Below are 25802 nucleotides of genomic sequence, written 5' to 3'. Positions count from 1 at the left end.
ATACTGAAGAGGGGAAATGGGAAGTTCGTGAGCATTGTTTTGACAAGGACCCTATCTATGACACTGATGATGATGATATCAATAGGACCCTTGTCTTCCCTCACGATCCTAGGGGTATAGTTGAGTCTCATATGGACCCTTTCCTCAACCCTTCTTACACTATCACTAATAATGAGGAATTCTCTCTCTCTTCTAAGTGTGATCATCATGGGCAACCTGCTTGTTGTGTCTCTCTATATCATCGATCTCCCTTTCTTTCCAATCATGACCTTGTGGTGGCCACAAAACCCGATATAAATGATAGGGATCATGATGAAGATGATATGCCTGAGGTTGTCATCCATCAGAGATTTATGAGCTTGATTGTTGATATCTCTATCTTTTGGTTGAAGGAGAGAATCCTATGGAATAGATTGCATCCCTTTATTCCCTTTTCACCCATGATCTTCCATGTGTGGTCATTATATTTTCCCACCTCCCACCCTTGTGACCTTCCATATGGCCATTCTTTTCCGCACCTCTGGATTTATTTCATAAGTAATCATAAGGGCAAGAATTTTTATATTCATCTAATGATATGTTGGTTGCATTGGCTATATGATTACACTTAGCATTTGCTTAATGTAATATGCATGTTAGAGTAGGATGCATTCTATGTTGATTTTGCATTAGAACTAACATCATATTATGTTATGACGCTAGATTAGGTGAATTTGGATTTAAAATTGCATTTAGCATTAGATTTTATTTCTTGTTGATTTTTATGGCCTAACAAAAGCATGGGCAATCATAAGACGCCACAAAAACATGCTCATTGTTGCCCCGTGTGCTTAGTCCTTGATGTGCGGATAATGTTGGAAAATCAAAGATATTATATTAGGGTATGATTCTCTAATCTTGATAATTACTTATGAGTGTGTTGGCTTCTTTTATTTCTTTCTTATCTTATCTTTCATCAAGCAATTATACATACATGAAGATCACAAAACAAGAGACACAAGATATAGGCACATGCCAAGGCAAAACCCCCCTCGAGGGGAAAACCCAGTCAAAGTAATTATTCCTTTCAATAGTATTCTTTGAGACTCTTCACCCTAGACCAAGACCAGACTTTCCCTCCACACCATGTTAGCCTCCAAGATCTTCGACCTCTTTCCAGCAACTTCGACTATGCAGCAGATCCCAGCAACATGCAGCTTCCGGCAGCAGCAAAACCTTAGGAGACTTCGATCTCCTAAACCAAACCACGAAACAGAGAGAGAGGTGCCAAAACTTCGATTTTTCTCCTCTAGAGACTCCCCCAAACTCACACTTCTTTCCTCCTTCCAGCAGCAGACTTCGCATCCCCAACACTTCCCAGAAGATATCGAATTGTTGTGAGAGTGATGCTTCCAAATGACTTCGACTTCCTTCTTTATATAGCCTTCTAGTGGGTCGAATTAGGGTCTCTAGGCCGACTTGATCTTCCTTAGGCCGACATGATGTGGAGGACACATAATTCATATTTTGCTTGATACAAAACCTTTTTACATGATCTGAAAGCCCAAGAAGGGTCTCTTCGAATGTACAATGACTCTATAAACTCAATATTAATCCTAGGAGTCCACAATGGGGACTTTGACTAATATAATGATGACCCAAGCATGAAACCTATGCTTTAATAAGTCATTGTTACAATAATAAAAATTATTTTTTTTTATTCTTTTGACCAGTGTTGTGGGGGAGCGTCCCCCCCCAATCCGCTCCCAATCCGCCCTCTGGGCGGGAGTGACTCGGGAGCGCGCTCCCTAAAAAAAATTTCACTCCCTACCTTTTCGGGAGCGTTTTGTCTTTTTTGCAATTTTTTTTTTGTAGTAATGTTCGAAATGCAATTTTTTTTTAAAGAAACAAATATTTTTTGAGTGGGGCAGCTTAATGATCAAGTCTATGTCCCTAGTATTAATATGCTATTCATGGTAATGTTAAATTCCTAAAGTAAAAGTGACATTCTCCTTAATCTTCATTTTCATCCTTTTACTTAAATTTTTAACATTACCATGAAATGACTCAGGATGTTTGAGAGTGGTTCCAGCCTCATTGGATTTCATATGGAGAAAGTAGAATTTTAGATTTCATTCAAAATCCAGCAGAATTATCAGTTTTTCAGGATTTCAGGATTGGGGGATTGCAATGTTTCCATTGAATTTTGTCATGTATTGGGGTATGGAACTCATATTTAACCAAGAGCACCAATCAATCTATGTACCTTGATGTTAGTGACATTGGTTGTCAACTCCTCTATCATGACCCTCCTAAAAATGTACGCATCACTCAAACAAAATCTTGACTTGACATGCTATGCTTTTTCTATCTTATGTTAATGCTTAGAGGATGATATTAATGACAAAGATCCCTATACAAATACAGAGGTAATGACAAAGATACCTCTGGATATTAATGCTTAGAAGGTGATATTAATGACAAAGATCCTGATTTTCCAACAAGACTAAAAAATTAGACATTTCTCGTGGTGGCAAGAGGCCCAAGCATAAGAAATAGATAATAGATTTACTTCTATTTTCTAGTTTCTAGTAGTTTTTATAACTATTTACTCTTTCATATTTATTATGATATTTTTTTAAACAATATATGACAATTTAAGTTTGAAGTTGGCAATTATAACTCATTAGTAATGAATTATGAATATGATGCTTCATGAAAGTTGAAAGTTCTTTCATTTCATTTCATTTCATGTTCGACATTATTTGTTGTAATGGTTACACTTAGCTTACAAGTACAACTTTGGTGATCAATGATGATAAATGTTATATATTGAATTTTGAAAGCTTGAAACTTTAAGATTGATGAATCATGAGACTCAATATGTTGTATGTTACTATGTTACTAACTTGTGGACATGGTTGATGAAGATTATAACTTCTAGATGATTGTTGTTATATGGTTCAATCTATGTTTTTTTATGTTTTTTATATCTAATTCATTATTCTACATGTTTTTGTTGACATATATGTATCAAAATATAAAAAATATATATATTATATAAAAAACGCTCCGGGATTCGCTCCCAAACCGGGAGCTTCTGAAAATGTCGCTCCCGCTCCCGTTTTCGCTCCTGCTCCCCGCTTTCGCTCCCGCTCCCAAGTAACACTGCTTTTGACAAGTACATTACATCATGACTCAAGTACATTATTGAAGACCGAACATAGTTACTTTTTCCAACAGGTAATAGGTCACAGTCTCACGAGATTGTTGGTGTTCACGTGATCTCCCCACTCGAGTATGTTTGTGCACTCTATCAAGAGATCATGTCCCAGATGGAGCCAGATGTTACCCACCACCTGTGGGTGATACCCATAGGAGAATTTTTCTCCTAGAATGTCTTCAGTTGGCAGCCAACAACCCCTTGCAACCACCAGATAGATTGACGTGGCACCATCTCCGCCCCCTGAGCCCGCCATTATGTGCCCTTGCCCATCTGTTATGTCGTATGTTTGAAAGTGGGCCTTCTAACCCTGAAGGTGTGGATTTCATTATGTAGTTGGGTATTTTTGCTTACTTATCATGGACACTTCTGGGCACGGATTAGTGGGGGAATTCGGCGGAAAGAATGGGCTTGGTCTGTACTCTTGTCCCCTTGCCTAACTTGGTGGTTAACCTTGTATCCTAGTCCCGTGGAATCTCCTCTATTAGCAACTAGCTTTAGGAGTGGCACTACATGGGAAACCCCGACTTTGGTTGCATGGTCCCGCTTCCTGACACCACATACATCATTCCCCTCTGCTCATTATAACCCATTTTCACATATTTCCCATCTAGGTCCACATTTGTCCATTGGGTCCACAAGGAGTTAGCCAAACCCTCCCCTTGTCCACGCTTTGGGTCAGGCCTACATTGATGCCCCAGAGGTTGATGCAACTAAAAAGAAAGTTAAAATCATGATTTGGCCACTTACAACAAGAAATGTACCATAAAATGCAAAAGATGTCCGGGACTTGAAAATTTAGTGCATGGGAAAAGGCCAAACATGAGCTCTACCCCTTATCATGGCCATCACCCTGGTTTCTAGGGCCCCTATACGAGCCCCCTGTGTTATTAAGGAACCCATGATTGTCCCAAGCCCTGGTGGGTGATGAACTACCCAAACTTAAGGGGTATTCACTATTATATCATTCACGTCATGTTGTCAATTCCTAGAGCCCCGAGCAATTATAAAAGAAAAATCAATAAAAGGAAAAAGGTATACGAAGAAGGGTTGAAAAACAAAGGTTGGGGTAACTCATGCACCACGATTGCTCCCTCCTACATCTATACACCCAAGTGTGGGCTTCCCTCATTAGAGCTACCCTTGTATCATGACATGTGGCTTGGAGCCTTCCCTGTTACCCCACTCTGTTCCATCAATATTTCACATGACACTTGCCATCTGACAAATCTACCGTGGATTTCTCACTCCCTTAGAGGTTGAAACCACCTAATAGGGCCCCTGCTTAACCTCCTTCTTGAGCCTGGAGACACCTGTACATTCTAAAGCCCATTATGGAAGGGCATGCCACTACGAAGTGCCCACTTGGTTCCATGATTTGTAAACTCATATGCTCAATTGCACTAATGAATTGTTGTACTGGAAAGTGAGGAGACACATTGGATCTTATACAGGATTGTAGGTGGGTTTGCATCTTGGGGTTTGGTCTCCCTAATACGGGATCCAAACCCTAAAGGGTCATGATGGCACTTGTAGGGTGAGCGTTGAGAGCCATGGGCCTCCACCATAGTAGAGATCAGATAGCCACACCATGGGATCCTTCAACACCACCTATTGCTTGCTCGTGTCCCAGTTATTCGATGATGATGATGCACTTGGACCACATTGCCCAGTCAGCTACACACTTGCACCACACACTTGGCAGTTGATCCAGGGCCCAAATGGGGTTTTGTCTCACCTAGGGAGACAAGGGAGGGCTTGCATCATCGTTCCAACCTTTATTGATGGAGAACAAGCTTGCTTGATTCAGTTGGAGACCCATGAGGCCATTCTTTGTGCCCCCACATCCACTTGGGAGCACCATAGGTTATTCGCTTGGAGATTAAGGGGACACCCCCTTTATCATTGTTATTGGAGCCCTCCTATTTATTATGGCACATAAGGGACTTCATTTGGCCTTCCAACGACCCTTCTAGGTACTTTCTATCATTTCGGCCCTCTTGAGAGCCTAATTATTGATGTTATGGAGCTATTTGTTGGGCTTGTCACCATTTTGCACATTGTTTTATTATAGGGGAATTGTTAGGCTAAATTAGGTTATTCGAACCCCTTAGAGGATTGTATAAATATAATAGAGGTGTTCTCTTTCATTCATCTTCACTTGGATTTGGGATATATCTTTCTAAAGATTCCAGGCCTGCAATTTGTAAAATGATTTGGATTAAATGCATTTTGATGTGTGGAATATTTTCGCTCTCTCTTGGAGCTTCTATTTGGCAAGTTTATGGATGGAAAGCTATGTCACGATTTTACTTGTGCCCTAAAAATTAATGCGAATTTATGAAACACTTGTAAACTTGGCTCATTGCATATGTTATTCATCTTGGCAAGAAGAACAAATTTTCCTAGGGGTGGGTTGTGCACCTTTTACCTTGAAACTCCATCAAATATTGCATATCGAAGAATAAAAGTCTAAAGTTGCTGTGAAGTTGCATCAACAAATAGCGTAACTACTTCTTTAGGCCTCCTTGAAGAGCGAAGTTCCTAAGTCTAAATCATTTTGACTCCAATCTTTCCAATAGCCAGGCACTGGTCATAAATCCTTGATGATCACATTAACTTAATGAAATATCATTCTTTCACCTCTTTTCTTCACCCCATAAGGACAAGGAGATTTTCTAGGGCTTGGTGCGAAATTTTAGGGAGGAGGAATTTTAGGATTTCGTCCAGACAAGTTTCTTTATTTATGTTTAGGATTTCGTCCAGACAAGTTTCTTTATTTATGTATCCTCCAATTTTGAACGAATTCCGACCCTGGAATTTCAAATAAATTGATGCCCTAGCTATCACACCAAGAGGGAACCCTTGAAGCTACTTTGACTTGGGGATTTCTTGAAGGTTTTGCACTTTGTAGTTCATCATTCAAAATCTTTTCTCTTAACTATGGGTGATCATTGGAGGAGAGTCTACCACAATATATCTCTCAACCCTTGGTCTCTTATATTATTTATCTCAAGGGGTTTTTCATGGAAAGTCACCCTATTTTCTCCCAAATCTCACACTTTAATTGAATCTTTCCATTGAATGAGCCATCCTTGCCTCAGTTTGAACCCTATATAAACACATCACTCACAAGTGAGGGATTTTCGAAGTTTTGATCTTAGGTATTTCATTTTTTAATATTCCTAAGCCCGAGGTCATCCTTCATAAGTCTTGCTTGGGGAGCCTTTCAACTTTTCTTTAGATATTTGAACCATTAATCAAACCTCTTCTTTGAATGGGCCTAGGAAATCACGTTATACCTTGCCATTGATCCTATCATTCAAGTGATTTCCTCCATACTAGGACTCTTCCCATAGGTGAAAGTCTGTAAAGAGCAAGGGGCATCGATTGAGGTGATAGTGGGTCCTTGTCCCGTTGTTTCCATTTGGTCTAGTAGTTGTCCCTTAGGAACCCCTCCTAGGGCCCTTGCTAGATTGAGCGGTAACAGGCTTCTCAAGAATGAATTTTCACATCATGCCACGTATCCAATTTTGCAAATATGGTTCTAAAATTTCTACCACATGTACCTAGAGATCTCTTCTCTGTCTCATCCAAATTTCATAGTCCAAATCATCTTTGAAAGAAAGTTATAGCAAAATTGACAAGCTAACTTGTTTGAAGCATGTTTCATGAGCATTCAGGAACACTAACTTCCTTAAATTTGAACCACAGGTACATGACAATCTTCTATCTATATCCTCCAAGTTTCACAGTCGAAAACATCCCAAAACAAAAGTTATAGCAAAAATGCCCAACTAACTTGTTTGAAGAAGATTTCAAGAGCATTCAGTAAGCATAATTGCCTTCGACCGTACCTCCAAAATTATAGTGAACCAAGGTTTGAAATTTGAACCACAAGTACATGAAGGTCTTCTATCTGTATCCTCCAAGTTTCACGGTTTGAAACATCACAAGACAAAAAGATATGGCGAGGATGCCAACATGACTCGTTTGGTCCATAAATCACATTTTTGCTTTCGTCTTTATACTCCATGAATCACTCCAAAGAGTTACTTCTCAACTCTTCTTGCAACCTCAGATCTGTTCTTAAATGAATTGATGTTAAAATGAACTCATATGCCCTTTATATATAGTGTTTGTGTATTCACTAAAGGGGATGACTTGTAAAATTGGTTGGGTCAACTTGCTTGTACTTTGGTTGGGTCATCTTGACAAAATATTTCATATCTCCTAATTAAGCCAAGAGGCTTATTCTACAACCCAGTATGACATCTTGACAAAATATTTCATATCTCCTAATTAAGCCAAGAGGCTTATTCTACAACCCAGTATGAGGGGATGTGTAAGTTTGTCCGTTCATTCGTGCCCCTTTAAAATAAAATTAAAAAATAAAAATTATATTCTAAATAGAAAAATAATGTCGACTATAATTACACAAAAATGAATATGTTGTAAAGTAATTAGAAGCAAAAAAAATGTGTAAATCAAATGTTTAAATCTTATACTTTTCAAAATATTTCAAGAGATTTAAATAAACTATTTGAAGATCTATGTTAACTAATTTATGTCGATATCAACTTCATAGATATCTATATATAGAAAAAAATAATTAAGATTTTATGGTTAAAATTTTTATTTGGTCCTCCTATATACTCTATTTAACATTCAAAAATACAATTTAAATAATGAAAAATAACACGTTGTATTTTGCACTCTAAAAAGGTTTGCACGTGATGAAATTTGATCCCTCTCGACTCATGTTAGATTCATACTTAAGATGAATCTATGCTGATTCGTATGGAATTAATTGGGCCATATATTGTTGGAAAGGTCTCAGAAATGGCTTTCCAATCAGATATCCTATGCCCCCATTTAAGCTAGGTAATTGGAGTAAAAATGCCTTCAAAGATAGGGTATCCAATGGGGCTTGCTTGTACTTTGGTTGGGTTATCTTGACAAAATATTTCAGGTCTCCTCTTTCTTATGGAATTAGAGGGAGTGCCATATACCGTTGGAAAGGTCTCAGAATAAGCTTTCCAACCATATATCCTATGCTTCCATTTGAGCTAGTATCGGGGTTAAAATGCCTTCAAATATAGGGGATCCAAGTAGGGCATCAAAAGTCCAAAAACAATATTTCCAACAATTTTCATTTTCCAATCTTTATCTTGGATCCAAGTAGTCTCCCCATGTCTTTGACATCAATGACAACAATATTTCCTACATGAAAGCAATCTGGTAATCTCTCCAATTCTACTTGTGGATCTAACCTCTTCTATAAACGTTAGTAAATCATATTTGATCATGAGCCAAGGTATTTTGTAGAAGTCGGTTGTGAATCCATTAGTTCTTAGAGCCTTGTATGGGTTCCAAGAGAATTTACTGATCTGGTTTTTTCTTTGGAAGAAGGTTTAAATAAGCCCCGATTCTCATCTTCAGAGATCAGATGATTGATGAATGATAACATTCGTACTTGAACTTCTTCCTTGCAAATGGGGTTCTATAATAAAAGGTCCTTACAATGATTGAAAGCTGCTAAGGAGATTTTTTCTAGAATTGTTCTGAACATTCTTTGTAGAGTCGTTGCCATATGTTCCTTTCTTGAAATATCTCATAGTAACCAAATGGGGTTGAACTTGAATGGGATCAACCTGAAATCTTTGGGAGATGAGACTTTCTAAAATGCTGGGCTAATGGTTGGAATTGGATAGTGCAGATGGAAAGATGAAGGCGAAAATAACCAAAACTTAATCCAAAAGGGAGTCTTGGACAAGAAATTGATCTAGCCTTTCAACTCTAAATTAAGGAGACATGCTTCTATTCACCCATGTGTACTTACCATTCCTGGGTTCTATGTCAATTAGTTTATAACAAGAGATGAGGTTTTGAAGTAGTTGCCTGCATGGGTCTCTATGGAACTCCCTTCTTTTTATGTTTGACCCAAGATGAGATTTAGGTCCCCAACTAATATTCTGTTTATTGGGGCAACTGATTCATATGAATCAAGTATAGGGACTAATCAAATTGTCTTTTCCATCCCATTGTTTGGAGCATAAACATTGAAAATCTGCAATTTTTGTCTAAGTTGGATGATAATAGGAGATGGTGATACAATGGCAGTAAAGATACGAGGCTGGGATTCCAAAGGCTAGCAAGGCCTTCCGAGTGGTTTGTAGGTACAGCAATCACAGAAACTTGGAAATTCGAGCCAACCTTGGGATTGCCACCATATCTCACACTTGTCAACTCTTTTCTTCTTGGCATTGTCTCCCATTTCTCCTATAAATGTAACCCCATTTGCTCATTGCAAGCTAGTGTTGGAAGCCTGAGCTTGAGGAATTACTGGCAAATTGGTTTTGTACTTTTCATGTCATTCCTCAATAAACAAAGACTTTGAAGTTCTAATGGTGTATAGTCTTGTGTGGTATGCTTGAGCATTTGAGGTAACTTGTACTTGTTTATATGTTTAATTGCATTAAATTTTGTAGCCTAGGCCCTAGCTAGGGGCAGTATTGTCCAAGGAGAAGGCTACAAGCGATTATTTGCCTTCTTGGTTTACTTACATTCTAGGCTTGATTATTACATGCAATTCTCGGTTGAATTGCATGTTTAATCTTATCATTGTGTAAGTAACCACCTAAGCTACTAATGTTGTATAGCAAGACTTGTTCTAGGGTTGTACAGGTTACTCTCTAAGCTTGGAGTTGGCCACATTCTCGGTTGAATCAACCATCTTCAAGCCACTTGTGAAGCACTAGTCCCACCACACTGAACAATCTCCAAAGGGCTTCAAAAAAGGATCTCAAGAGGGCTTTGAAGAACCCCCAATTTCCTTCCTTCCTCAATCAAATATCAAGATTTCTTGGTTCTTTTTGTTGTGCTTTACATTGCAAGTAAAGCATATAAGGCTTTAGTTGGACTGTTTTTCTAACAGTAGCCCTCTTTGCTAAGAAAAGACCAAGTCCCCTTGGCCTTTCCTTAGCAAACTAGAGTAGGAATTCGGTGGTCTAATTGTAGGATTTTTAGTAGGTGTTTGAGCTAACACATGCTAATATTTTTAGATTGTTTCAACCTCTTTTTTTTATCATATCCTAGCTTCATTTGCTTGCTGGTTTTTAGCAGGCCCTCGCCATAACAAGGGGAGATGCTGGTGAATTTCGTCCAGGATTGAGCATTTCAAGCACCCAAAGAAGACATACAACCTCCTATTTTGTAAAAAACCAATAAATTTAAGGGAAATCCCCCTGAGCATCCCTTTTCCCCATTTGGGGATCTTCTTGTGGTTGTCTCTTTTTGTGGTTGCTTTTGGTGGTTGGATTTAAAATTAACTTAGAGTAGATAATCACATCATAACATTAAAGTAGGTTGCATCTCTTTTAGAGTTATCATCCATTCATGCAATCTAGTTAGATTTACTTTCATTTTATTAGAATCATCTAATTCTAATCTAGATTTTCCCTTTGCTCTTAGATTAGACTAATTGTAATTTCTTGTTTTAGATTAGATTCAATTTCACATCATTAGTTAGATTTCATTTTCTTGCCAATGAACCTCCAGCAAGTTCCAATGTCTTGCTGGTTTAAGTAGATTAACTAGGGACCCTTCCTCTTCTCTTCTTATTCTGAGATTGGGGCCCTAGCGAGGATAAGGCCTAAGGAGGAAGTTAATCTTTGACTAGTTTTAACTTTGGCAATTACATTGCATGTCGGCGCTCATATATTGAATCTGCCTAGATTCAAATGAGAATCTAACTTTAACCAAAAACGAACCAAGAGACATTTCAAAACATTTCCTTTACAGCATTGTTGTACTTGGGGCATTTATATTTCCAAGCATTTCTTTCAAGTATTTTACTTATTCGAGCAATCGTTTTTCACTTCAAGCATTTATTTTCCAAGCATTTTACTTTCAATCTATTGTCCATTACTTGGAATATTTACCTTCACAAGTATTTTACATTGGGCACTAGTCTCTACTTGCTATATCTTATGCTTTGGAAGTGTTTTGTTCATTAATCTTTGTTGTTATATCTCCGATGGTGGATAGTTATGGTGGTTTATGCTCATTGATTCTATCTACATGCTTTGAAGTCATTTGTTGTAAATCTTCATATTGATAGTTGAATGTATCTTGGCCAATTATAATTAACTCCTAGAACTTGATTGACTTTTCTTAGTTTATCAAGCCTTAGTTTATTTTGTCTCATAGGGTCCACCACCCTTGGCTTTGCTATGAGTTAGCCTAGACAGGAGTTGAGATTTGAGTGACAACTACTCAACTCGAGACATGCCCCCAAGGTCACACCAAGTGGAGGTAAATATTTTATCCGCGATAACCCAAGTATGGATTTAAGTGGTGTTGACCCTGTCGCCTACACCTACCTACAAGTCAGTGAGAAAAGCCTTCAACCCCACAAGGTGTGGTTGGTGGCAGGGAACTCAGAGAAGGAGTTGTCACACTAATCCTGACTCTCTCAGTTTGAGCTATCTCCTAAGTTATCCAGAGGACACTTGTACCATCAGATATCACCAATCAACAGAGTTTTTTAACTCTACTTCTATTTTCTCATCATCTTTCTTGTACCCAGATTCCACACCCTGCGGGGAATTGTAATAAGTGATACTAGTAATGATGAGTTTTGAGTATGTAACAGGCCTGGGGTGTTGGGACTCGATCAGCAAATGAGTACACCTTGGAGTGTTTTTTTATCTAATTAATTATCCTTTCTTTTTCAGAGGTGGATAATTTTCTAGGTTTTTTCACTCACTTTTTACCCTAAAGTCAAGGTGACGGTTTGAAAGCTGAGCCCCTAACACATCTTAGTGTCTAGAGTCGATGTATATTACCATACTAGATCACACAAAAAAAATTGTGGAATTTGGTTAGGTCTAAGTAGTCATTTTTTAATTTTTTATATTTCCCGCAGGTCAAAAATTGCAAATAAAATTGTATTGTTGTATGGGGTATGAGTAATGAAATTGACACCTCTCACCCCCAACTTTCTACTATGACACACTTTAATGGGTTAAAAATGTGTTTTGAACTCTCACAACCCACTTTTCCCAAGTTTATGTGAAATATAGCAATTAATTAAGCCAAAAATTAAATAAATGGAGAAAAATAAATATCCTCACATGCTAAATATTGTGGAAATTATGAGGGAGTTAAAATGAAGTCCCAAGGTGATGTGGAGTCCTAAAATCAAGGAAAGGACATATGCTCAAATAAAACTGAAATTCTGGCATTAAAGGAGAGAGATGCTTACTTGGAAATTCGAATTTGTGAAGTTAATGCACATTTGGGAGGATTTGGGACAATATTTGGTGGAGATTTTTGTGGGAAATTGTCCCCACATGGGTTACCAGTACCACCCATATACACTTGTCATTTTATCATAAAATTTGAATTCGACACATAAGGGAAGAAGAAAATGTGTCCACTTGCCAGAATTCGATTTTTACAATTGGCATTGGAGCTTCATTCAACAAATTCGAATTTCTCTTTGAGATTGTCACCTCATGCCACTTGTTTAATCACTTCTACATTGGCATTGGCACCAATGCCATTTGTCATTATCATTCTTCATTGGGATTTGCTGCCAACTCTCTATATAATAGAGCCATGGGCTCTCATATTGTATTATGTAATACGAGCTATTGTACTTGAGAAGACTCTATGGGATTGTATTCACTACTTGCAATATAATACAACAGTCTTTGGGGTAAAGCATGATGGTGTTCTTCTCCTTGCATGTGTGGTAAATTCTTGACTTGTTGTTATACTTTTATTTATTTCCTCATGTCATTATTTCTTTCATGCTTGTTTCAAGTTATGTTAGTGTGCAGCTATCTCATATTAGCATAAGAATTAATTATTTGCTTTAGGAAAAGAAATCTTCTAGTGGATAATAGATGTATCTCTAGGAATTCTTTCCACTGCACTTATTTAATTTCATGTTGATTTAATGATTTGTGGTGAAGTTTTGTAGATGAATCATTATTTGGTCAACCTTTTCAAGCGTGAGGGAAATTCTCGGAGAAATCAACCCATTCTTGAAAAATATTCAAGGAGAACCCACATGTTTTGAATTCCAAAGTCTCACCTATATCTTATTTGTGTCTTGCAGGGGTTCTTTCAAGTTTCTTAAAGCTTTTATTTCTTGCATAAAAATATCAAACTTGGAAAATTTGTTTTTTTACATATTGTACTTCATTTATCAATATCTAGCTATTTCAGAGAGTTAAGTCGTAGCTAATCAAATAGGTGAGCTTGTTCATACTCTTTGGCCTAGCCTCTTGTAGATTATTTTTGTAACATACTTTGTTGTCATCTTGGTCTAACATTTGAGTTATTTTTGTATCCTTTTGAGCAAGATAGTTTCCATGCTTTGATTTGTAGACTTATTCATCTTGAGAGCATTTATAATATCTTGTGCTAACAATTTATTTTTTCACTTTTCAGGATTATTTTGGCTTTCCATTTGAAAGCATTTTCACTTCATTTTAAGCAAATACAATTTCATTTCTTAAAGGGAAATACTTTGAAGACACTAGTTATTTATGTATTTCATGCTTATCTTATGTATTAATGGTTATTGCTCATATCAGTTTTTGTTTATAAATCTTAGTGAAATAATCTGTTTAACTCCAACAATTCTCCTAGAAACTCACATCTTTTTAACTTAACTTTTCATTAGGGACCACCCCCCCTAGCTAACTTAGGAGATAGTTCAAACGGAGAGAATCAAGATTAGTGTGACAGCCCCTTGTCTGAGTTCCCTGCCACCAACCACACCTTGTGGGGTTGAAGGCTTTTCTCACTGACTTGTAGGTAGGTGTAGGCGGCAGGGTCAACAGGCGGCAACAATTATCAGTGTATCACCATAGGCTCCAACCCCTGACCAAATAATCTTGTAAGCAACTTGCAAATCCAAAAGGCTTCACAACTCGCCACACTTGCCACCATATACTCTTCCTCTGCTAAATCGAGTGCCTCAAAAGTCTACTTCCTGTTGAACCAGAAAATAATCATTGATACAAGAATGAAGCAGCATCCTAAGATGCTCCTATTTGTTGCACTCCCTACCCAATCTGAGTCTATATATTCCTGCATCCTCACTCCATCACCTCCAAGATGCCTCAAACCATACTCCATTGTACCTCTCAGAGTCTCAAGTACCTCAACACATGCATCACTACTACTCAACGCACCTGCCTCAGCTCCACCATGAACTGACTCAAGGTGTTCATACTCATAGTAAAAAAAACATTTGGCATAGGTTGACCAAATACATCAAAGACCTTATCAAACGTCTATAAAATGTGGGATCCATCAACTTTGGATCTAAAGTCAAGCCCTTCTTCAGATTGGTGATCATAGACGTAAACATAGGTCTACAATCCTCCACCCTAGATCTCCTCAGGATCTCCACTAGAATCTTCCCCAAGAAAATTTCGTTCAATTCCTGCCAGACTTCCAGTCCCAGATAATAATGCATAAGTCCTAGATCCTTCATATCAAATTCGGTTGCCAACATTTTTTTACACTCTTGAATTCTTTCTTCATTACCAGTTAATAGAAGATCATCTACATATAGAAGAATGATGACAGGTTCATCATTCTCTACTTTGATGTAGATATTGGGATCTGTCGTGCTTTTCCTGAAACCCAACCTTTGCAAGTATGCATCCATTCTAGCATACCATGCCCTAGGAGCTTGCTTGAGGCCATAAAGTGCCTTCTTCAATCTGCAAAAATGTGTTTCTCTATTCTTTACTTCAAATCCCAATGGTTGCTCTATGTAGACTTCTTCATCTATGGTACCATTCAAGAATGTTGTTTTGACATCCATTTGATGTACCTTCCATCCCATTGATGCTTCCAGAGATATCAGAGATCAGATCGTTGTATAACTTGCTGTGGGAGCAAAGGCCTCTTCATAGTCAATGCCTTCTTCTTGAGAGAAGCCCCGAGCCATGAATCTAGCCTTGAATTTACCTATGCTTCCATCTGCAACATGCTTGATCTTATACAGCCACTTAGAGGTTACCACTGATTTGTTTTCCAGTCTTGGGACAATTTCCCAGACTCCATTCTTCATAATAGATTGGTATTCCTCATTCATTGCATTCTTCCATTCTTGGTGTTTGGCTACTTCTTCGAAAGTGGAAGGTTCATCTTCAATGAGCTTCGACATGTATGTTGCATATCCTGAGTATCTTTTCAGTTTCTTGCTCTCCCTGAATCTTCCTCTTACAGTGTGACCTTCTGCTTCTTGAAGTGTAGAAGTTAACCAATTAGGTCTCTTTCTTCTTTCAGGGAGAGAGATTGGTTCACTGGGACCTTCTTCTTCATGATGAGAGACTTCTTCTTCCTTATTAACTTCTTCCTCAAACATAGGAAGATCCTCCTCATCAGAATCGGATGGGAGATCTTTGGATTTCTTGAAGGCAATGCTCTCATCAAAAATTACATCTCTGCTTACTTCTATTTGATGTCCTCCCTTTATGTAGATCCTGTAAGCCTTGGAAGAGTTGCTCTATCCAACAAATATTCCTTTCTTGCTTGCAGGATCTAGCTTCTTCCTTTTGTCCTTGGGAATGTGAATATATGCAGAACACCCAAATATCCGAAGATGATCAATATTTGGTTTCTTCCCAATGAAAACTTCTTCTGGAGTTATATTGCCAAGTGACCTGTGAGGACTTCTATTTTGAATGTATATTGTAGTCTTTGTTGCTTCTCCCCATAGGAATTTCGATAGATCTTGATCATGGAGCATAACCTTGACACTTTCTTCTATAGCCCTATTCTTTCGTTCAACTACTCCATTTTGCTCGGGATTGTATGGAATTATAAGCTCTTACTTTATCCCAGCCTCCTTACAGAAAGCAATGAGTTCTTTGGAGGTATACTCGCCTCCATTATCTGACCTTAGAATCTTTATCTTTCTTTCTGTAAGATTTTCTACCTCTGCCTTGAATTCTTGAAATTTTATGAATACTTCGTCCTTGGATTTAAGTAAATAAACCCAAGTTTTCCTTAAATGATCATCAATGAAAGTAACATAATATATATGACCTCCAAGTGATTTAGACATGGGACCACATACATCAGAGTGGATGAGATCTAGAATCTCTTGAGCTCTAGATGTACTATTTGCAAATGGTTTCTTTGCATTCTTTCCCAGAGCACAGCCTTTGCAGACTCCTTCATGGTCTTCTTTGAGATTTGGTATCCCATTTACAATGGAGTTTAGAGTTGGCAAGATCTTATAATGAAGATGGCCCAATCTTCTATGCCAAAATTCACATGGACTTATCTCAACGTGGACAAGTGCTTGATTTAGAGGATATGGGAGTTTGTAGAGTCTTCCTTCTCGAACTCCAATGGTTCTAGCTTTTTCAATGCTAGAATTTTTAGCCCAAACCACTATTTTACCATCTATAAAAGCAACTCTATCTCCTTTTTCTTCTAATGATGAAACAGAAATAAGATTTTTGCACAAACCTGAAACATATAGAATGTTGTTGAGATGGATGTTACCTCCTCCTTTCAGCTCAATTGATGTAGATCCAATGCCTTTTACCAAATAGCTCTTGTTGTCACCAAGCTCCACAAAGTATGATAACTTTCCTTTGGATAGGGTTTTGAGTTGCTTGTGATATCCAGTCACGTGTCTTGAAGCTCCACTATCTATCACCCATATATTTTCATCTTGAAATGTTCCAGTGAGGGTTGAGAACAATCCTTCATTCTTTGAAGATTTGAGATCTTTGGAAGAGAAGAGACTATTCCATACTGGTTTGAAACTTTGCTTGATGAGACTTGTTGGTGATGAACACTTCATTTCAAGCTTCTTCATAATAGAGTTGACCTTCCTCATGCCTTGTGCAAACCATAGCTCTGATTCCATGTTGAAGAATCTAAGGCAAGATGACATTAATGATTCTTCTAACTACGATAACTGCTTGTGATGTCTTTTTGCTTATTAGGATTATCTTCTTCTTATTATTATTATAGTTTGTTCTTGAATCATCAAAGTTTCAAACAACTACCAAAACAAGAAGATCAACAAGATACAAGTACACAAGATGTAGGCTCCAAGCTAGGGCAAAACCTCTCCTATTGAGAGGAAAACCCTTCAATCTCTTCTTATAGATTCTTTATTGACGAATACCAAGACCATTGACTAACACTGAAGCCCTTCCAAGACCAATATCAACTTCTCAAGAATGTGCTTGCTTCACTGCTTTCCAAACCCAGCAGAATCTCTTCCAACGACACTACTACGACCTCCAACCACAACTTTTTTGCTCTAACTGCAGATCTGCAACTTCGACCCCTAGCAGCAGTAGCTAATTCGCACATGTGAGCTAGAACTGCTTCTTCTTAGCCTCCAGCTACCTCGCTTGACCTAATTTGACTTATGGATCTAGAAGGGGACTTTGTTGGCCATTCCTTCAACTCTTTATCACCAGATCGAACCTCCACAATGTAACCCTAGCCCAGCAATAGAAACCCTAGTGAAATGCTGCAAAACATCAGCCCTCTTCTTTGCACGTGTGGAGAGAAAGAGAGAGAGAGGAACCCAAAACACTTCTCCTTTTTCTTCTACCTTCTTCACTCGCCCTTTTCTGCTTCTTCCTTCGCATGAGAGAGAGAGGAATGAGTGTGTCCAAATGAGGTCGAACTATCTTCTATATATAGGTCTTCCAGGGGTACGAATTCCAACTTCTAGGCCGACTTGACAGGCTAGCAGACCGACTTGGTCTTGGAAGGCTCAGTAAAATACAAAAATAATTCTTTTTACAATTTACAAGATGCCCGATGGGGTCTTCATATTATGACAATGTCCCTATTTGACTTCTTGACCTAGGACAATCCTAGAAGCACTTTCAATTAGTGCTTGACCTTTATAACAAATTTCTTGGGCAAGAACCCCAAGCTCAATAATAATAATAATCATTTTTCTTTCTTTTACAAAATACAAGAATCAAAAGTATATTTCATATTTATGAAGACTGAACCTAGTTGCACTTTCTTCAACAGGGTCCTCCCTAAGATTGGAAAAATCATCAAATTAATTTTGTGGAAAGGGTGAAAACAATCAGACAAAAGAATGTTTTCTTCGGTATCACTAGAAAAAGTCAAGATGCACCCAAGCATGGGAAGCATAGGTATCAAAGAACCTAACCAAAAGAACATTGCAATGGGAGCTAAAATTTTATGAAACCTCGTTAGTGAAATCCAAGTGAGGTGGAAAGGACATCCTAGAAAAAAATTATTACAGGGGCTCTAATAGGTCCAAGTTAATATATAATTGGAAACAATTCGCAGAAGGCTCCTATATATGGGTATCAATTAAACAAGCACATATAGTAATTTGGGCACACATTTCTAGTTTCAAATGAGTAGTAAGTCTTTAAGAAACAGGGTGGACGGTATTATGGAATCAAAACCTCTTTGACTCAAAGAGAACATTTCATGTATAAAGAATTGACTGACCTCCAAGAACATTAAATTTATCTCTGGGCTCTCTACATAGAGCAATGAAGTCCCTTTTGTCTAGAAGGGTTGGCACAACCCTCATAATTATTCTACTTCTGCTACATGGCGATTCTTAAAATTTGCTTTGTGTGGATCCACTCCTCTTCGTCTCCAATTTTCCGATTCTCTCCCCTACAGTAATTACTAAATACTCAAGCAAATATTTGGTCAAGGAAGGATATCTTCTATTGCAAGGACCCCAACAAAACTCAAATTTACATAGGTATGATTTGAAACAAATATAGATAAAAGAGTCAATCAACAAAGTAAACTCATGCTTCTAGACCCTAGCCCACAACAAGCTTCTAATAGTTGAAAACCTTGCTAAGAAAGGATTACAAGGGGCCTTTGAATGCCCTCTTTGTAAATTGAATGAAGAATCTTCTCTCCATATATACTTGGAATGGAGTTTCTCAAAAAAAAAGTATGGTGTTTGTTACTCCTTGAAGCATGTCTCAATCCTTGAACCAGACCATCTTCCTAGACGTGGGCCTTTGCAACATGGAGAGTAGCCTACTCCAAGTCCCTCAAAAAGAAACCATTGCCAAGACTTATTTGTTTGAAAATTTGGCTTGTGAGGAATAACTCAAGCTTTAACCAAAAGGATCTCCCCCTCTCAAGGCTAAATAAAAATCTTATGTCTCCTCAAATAATCCATCATGGTAGCTTATTTTGTAGGAGAGGTCCCTCTCCTCCCTAAACCTTGGAGATCAAGAAGGGATTTGATGTTAGGCCCTATTACCCATCCATATACATGGGCAATCCCACGAGGAATTTTTTCTCCTATGTTGCAACTTGCCGACCAACAACCCTACCATGATCCACAAATAGCCAGCCTCAGATGCCTCTCATCCATTTTCGCTCAGTGCATTCTTCAATCTAATCTACTCATCCAATGAAGGGTGGGTGATCTATTCTGAGGTACTTTAACCACTTTTGCATTCAGGTGCTTTCATTTAATGTTTGAGACACTCTAGTATGGATGATAGGTTGAAATAGGACTATAGACTGTAATTGGTTGTGTACTCGTTCCCTTACTTCACCTTGGTGGTTATCATGTGTCCCTAGTCCAGTATGCCCTTCCTTAGGGTGGTTCTTTCATTGTCTAGGAGGAGCACAAATAGGAGGCTTTGATGGTGGTAGCACTCCATGTTATTCATACTTAACACTTGTCATCATTCTCTAATGTTTATCATCCCATCTTTTGACTGGTTGTTGTCAATCGCTCGTATTGGTTCCTTGTTGGCCTTTCCTACGAGAAGAAGGGGCTGAAAATACCAAGGTTGATGCATCTATAAGAAAAGAAAAAGCATGAGAAATGCTAGAATGCAAAAGAATGGCAAGGTATGTAAAGCAAGCAAAAGCCAATTTTAGCTTGAGCTCTACCCCCTCCTACATGTCCACTCATCCCTGAGAGTATCTACTATCTATGCATATGATGCCTATCAAAGTAAAAGGAACTATCAATGAACATCCCAACCCTGATAAAGCAATAAACTACCCATCATTGGAGAGGGATTATATGATCAATATTATTTGATTAATCAATAAAGCTTGTAACTCAAGCAACTAAGCATTCCCTCTACAAAGGTGCTAATGGACAATGGTTGGCATAACTTAGTATCAGACTATGACACCTTTCATAAAGTAAAATCCAAGTCATGATACGTATCACTTACACTTAGCATTTGAAAGGGTCAACCTAGGCACTAATCCTCCCCTTAGAGTTGAAAGCACCTAATAAGGTCATATGATAATCCTCCCATACCTAAGCGTGGTAACTTGTGCACAATCATAAGCTAGTAGGACATTTGAAGATGATGCTTGTGAAAAATATTTTGATGGCCTTAACATTAAAAATGGTCCACCTTGAAGCTTTTAAGGTTCTTGTACCCATGAGCTTAATCTCACTTAATTAATGATTCCTTGAGTATGTGTTAGATGATTCCCACAGGTGCAACCAGGATCCCTTAAGGGATAATGATGCTTCTCCTAAACTTTATAGAGCACCTCCAACCCCATTCCATAATGACACAGTACAGTTGGTAGTAAAGATTAGAACCTCGTTAAGGAGCATTGACTTTAATGAGGACTTAGCATTGATGATGAAACCTTCCTCCAGCCCTAGAACCATGGGATGCTAAGCTTTGGTGCTAGGACATTGACTTGAGAGATGGTGCAACCCTAAGTTGACTGGACCCCCCCATGCTAGCATTGTAACTTCTTGATGGACATTGCACTTATCTTGATGGTGATTGATGGTGTTGATCACTTAGAACCTCTTTGGATGGGTATATGCACCCTATAACTTAATGATGTCATCCCAGTTCATCATTTAATGATGATGTGAGCCCTTTTTAAGGATGACGTGCGCTTTGGAGAGCTATTTTGGTGATGTGCCACCTCGTTTGGATGGAGATCCATGACTTAATGGATAAGATACATCCCTTCAATTATTCCTTGCACCTTTTCATGGAGAGACGTGCCTTGTGGTTAATAATGTCAACCTTGGAGGATATTAGACTCACATGTGTGAGTTAATTGAGGCCTAATTTTATGTTATTTCATTGATTTGACTATCTTCGGGGATCAACTTGTGACCTATCCATCTTGTATGATGGATTTAACTATTTTTTAAGGCTTTTTAGTCTAATTTAGATAAAGTTCATTTGGCTACCCTCATATAAATAAGAGGACTCAATTTCCCTTGGATCATTGTCACACTTGGATTATTACACTTCTTAATTAGTGATCTCTCTCTAGTTTGTAATAGAGGCCTAGTTGAGTGCCTTTATTGGGTGGATGATGTGATGTAATGTGATCTCTTTTCATGGATGCTTATGGTGGATCTTGGATGTTGCACTATTTGCTTTATCTTGGTTTTAAGTTCCATGGGATGTATGTTCTTGTGCTAAGTTAGTTTATTTGTTATTTGTTTCATTGTCCCTTGTTGAACTAAGCCATCCCTCTAAGTATTTAAGGAATAGAGATAGGTTTTTTTCTCCCGAATCATCTGAAAAATTGAGAACCTAAATTGCAAACACTTGGGTAAGTTGGTTTATTTGCCCTAGTTTTCTTTGGATTTTAAATCACTCCAAGATAAAGACTAAAATAGTTTTTATCCTAGACTCCATTTGACCTAGATTGATCAGGCACTAGTCTTTATCATTTGTGGCATTCCTTTAAAACCCTAAATTCATTTTTCTTTTTTTTTCATTGTAAAGCAGGGCTAACTTATAGAGAAATCTTGGTTTTTTTGCATTTAATGACATGTTGATGTATGCCCTAGGGGCAGTTTTGTTTAAAGATGCATTAGAGAAGCTGATTCAAAGGTTTTATGCATTTTCAGCCATTTTCTAGGGCTAACATCATACTTTATTTGTTGTTCTATGTTATATTGACTGCCAAAATTTGTAGTAGTTTTGTCCTTCATTTACTCTTAAAATTTAGCCTTCACTCCATATAATTTTACACATTTTGAACAGCTAAATTTGTTGATGTTATAAACTTTTGTTTTCCTGTAATTTGATGCCCTGAACCCTAGTTTATAGCAGCCTTATGTTTTTCTTGATTTGGCATGTTCGAATAACCTATTTCAGACTCATTAGGCTAACCCTAGCCTTTAGATTAACCCAAAGGCCCTTTGAACCCAAGTATTGAAATTACTCCATCCGCCACAAATCCTAATTTGCCATATCCTTATCCAGTGGATTTTTGTTGTAGGGTCCTTAGGGGGCATTTAGGTAATATCATTGGGTTAATTGATCCCTACGCCCTACTAGGGAAGCCTTCCCTGTGTTGGATTGTGTTCTTCACTAAAGAGCGGGGAGTAGTTACTAAGGTGACAGTGATACACTCCCGTGTGTTGCATATTGTCTAAATCATCTAGTGAGGCTTTACACTAGGTGCTAGATTTTGTTGTTACAGGACCTATTGAATTGGATCTCCTTGGGAAATAAAAGCTCAAATCCTCTCCTATCTCAGGGTAGATATGCCCTCTTCTTTGATGGAGCAGATAATGGAAATCAAGGCCCTTCGAGCTCTAGAGGTGCCATTTTCGACCCCAGAAGAATTCAGATAATTAAAAATGCGCTGGGCAAAGGCATGTAATCAAACTACATAGAAGAAGCATTTGCTGCCTTGAAAAGTTTAAAAGTTTAGAGTCTAGACTCTTAGACATCTTGTGAGAAGTCACCTCTAAATACATCATTTGCAATGAGCACACAACTTCAAGTGTCTCTGTCATTCATAAATTTGCAACCTCCCATAACCGCAGGATTTCCCACATCATCCTCAGGTTCAAGCAAATTTTGAAACAGTTCAGAGCATATAATTTCAAGCGAGTATGCAGAAAAATCAACAGTGAGGTGAATACAATCATCAACAAAGCTGTTGGCCTTGCTGAAGGCAATCTCCTCCAAAATCTTCAAGATAATTATGAAACAACTACATGCTCCTCAATTCCACAAGCATGAAAAAGCAATTATCTGTACATTACTAGCAGGAGATAGCCAAAAGGTCAAATGAATCTCCTGATGATAGCCAAATCCAATGGAGGTGACCTACCATGAAGAAAATGTCAGGGATTAAAGGACATATATTAGAGTCATCAAAATAAATAGCCATGAAAATGAATTATCCACGTGGGACTTATTTTCTGATATCTTTAGTTCTTTAATATGCTCAGGGGTTGAGTGATGAAGAAGCCTTCAATTCTGACTATTATATATCAAGAAGTTATTGTTTTGGGTAGGAAGCATGTAAGCAGTAACTTGCCACCAGATATAAATATGCGTATACTGAGTAAACAACGTGGTCTTAACATTTCGTTTCACCTGAAAACTATGATATAGCATCAAAGGGCCACCCTTTTTGTGCATTACCATTCGTAAGCACGTTGCATTTGTCTGTTTCTATGGCTGCTGATCTCTCTGTTTTGGAAATAAATCAGAGTTAAGCAGTTAACAGAAGAATGTTTTTGTTTAAAAAGGGGGTTTTGGGCTACCAAAATATATTGTACCAGAGTTTATGCGTTTGCCTTCCCAATCATCTTGATCCTTTCCTACTATAACTTTGACTACTGTTATGAATTCTGTCAAGCATTGTGTGGCCGTAGCGTCCACTGCAGTTTGATAGACACCTAGAGCGAACTGTGACGCATGATAAGACTGATCAGATTGTTGTCCTGATGCAGCATTTTTTACCTTGAGGAGATCGTGCTTAAGCTTCAATCACCATTCCCATTTAATGACAGCACAATTGCACTGACCAGGAGAAGACAACCCATTCGCGACCGAATCGTCTAAGCCTTGATCCTGCTCATTATTTAATCACTTCTTCCCTGCGAAAGCTTGTCAAGGGATGCTCCGCTGGCAGCTAAATGGAGACCAATTTGGTTAAATGCCTGGTTATCCCGGGTCTCTGTGTACAATAATTTGGGCAATTATGTTTGGACAATCGTTCTTACAAGTTATGTTCTTTCTTGGAGTCAAAGACCATGTACATGACAGGAAGGTTCTAGCCATGCGAAAGCTTGTCAAGGGATGCTCCGCTGGCAGATAAATGAAGACCAATTTAGTTAAATGCCTGGTTATCCCGAGTCTCTGTTTACAATAATTTGGGCAATTCTAGTTGGACAATCGCCCTTACAAGTTCTGTTCTTTCTTGGAGTCAAAGACCATGTACATGACAGGAAGGTTCTAGCCGCTGCGTCACTAGGAACTACAATGGAGTAACTTATCAGGTTTTGTCAGAATTACAAGTCTGAACGAATTGACACTCGAGGAAATTTCTGGCCCTAACCTATGAAACATTCCGGCCTTAAATTAATGAGGGAAAGGATTCGTTTGCAGGTAAATTCTAGTTTCAAAATGCAAGGGATAACTTTCCTCGTTAAAACTGACCCGAATTAGTACTAAAGTTCTGTAAGCTAAACTAATTAATACAAAACTTCCTCCATCGAAATTTAGTCTAGACCATACTACGACTGAATACAAGACTACAGAACATTGTTAATTAAAGGGCTGGGCAATGAAAACCCACCTTTCTTTCAATCGCCTGAGATCGTTGCCTATCAATTCCCTGAAAAATCGCTTGCGCTGTTTGATTTGCTCTGGCTCCCGTAGTTTGAGAATAAATGTCGCAACCGCAGGATAAAGTAATGGTACACGGGAGGAAAGGAGAAGTTTTGAAGATGAAATAGGCTCAGAATGTTGAATTTTATGAGAGGCAGGGGTAAGTTCCGAAAAGAAATAGGCAGGCAGGGGTAAGTTCCGAAAAGAAATAGGCGATGGCAATGTTGAAATTTTCCACTTTAATTAACGTGCTTTACCTCGACTCGAACAATCCGAATACTCCTCTCTGCGTTATCCTTACTCCACCCCTCGCCATTGTTTGGGCTCTTTTGGGTGTGTTTCAAGTGTTTTTTTAATGTGTAGTAAATTCAAATTCAGTAGGAATCTGTGTGAAAGTCAATTTTTGGTTAAAAAAAATATAAAATAATTAAATTACGTTTTTCTATTTGGGTTTATAACAGATTTATTTTTTAAAGTTAAAATTACACTTGAAATTTGATTTTAGAAATATTGTTATTGATTTTATAAATTATATATAATTGTTAAAATAATATAAATTTGATTATAATATTAAAAGTAATTGTATATGATTTTCTCATGGACAGTGTGAGTACAAGTTAAACATCATGACAATGATTAAATGGATATACCAGTTATTTGGTTTATTGTTTACACATTCCAACACATTAGTACACAGAGTTAACTCCTCACACGGCGTAGATATTAATAGACTTAATAGGCAGGTGCACTCGCTTGGCTCTGCAACACAGAAAAATGATGGCAAGGTATTATGGAATGGAATGGAATGGCTCCTTGAGCTGAGAGTGGAAGGTAACCTCACAGCACGGCATCCTCCCTATTCAAATTTGTTATGGTTCCAATAAACCTATGTTGTTTATCTCCCTATGTTGCATGTTATGTTAGTTCTCAATCATCATGTCGTCGGTTCTTACTGTTGCTATGTTCACACTTGT

At 38.0% G+C, this 25802-nt stretch overlaps 1 protein-coding gene across 2 annotated transcripts in view; it reads right to left on the bottom strand.

Moving 5' to 3' along the window:
- Window positions 1–24936, bottom strand: part of LOC149191250 (ATP-dependent zinc metalloprotease FTSH 8, mitochondrial-like) — a 118770-nt gene extending 93834 nt beyond the window's left edge. Inside the window, exon 1 of one of the 2 annotated variants that reach the window (XM_089404144.1) lies at window positions 24797–24936. The gene's annotated coding sequence lies outside the window, so the exon portion shown is untranslated. The remainder of the gene's footprint in view (window positions 1–24796) is intronic. The other variant, XM_089404143.1, reaches the window with a different exon arrangement.
- Between the last annotated feature and the right edge of the window lie 866 nt (window positions 24937–25802).

The sequence above is a fragment of the Pinus tabuliformis genome, chromosome 2_2 (assembly GCF_031772625.1).
Source record: "Pinus tabuliformis cultivar Carrire ecotype Pingquan chromosome 2_2, CPIR1, whole genome shotgun sequence".
NCBI lineage: Eukaryota > Viridiplantae > Streptophyta > Pinopsida > Pinales > Pinaceae > Pinus > Pinus tabuliformis.
Note: the sequence above shows the minus strand (reverse complement) of the source record. Positions and strands in the feature narration are given on the sequence as shown.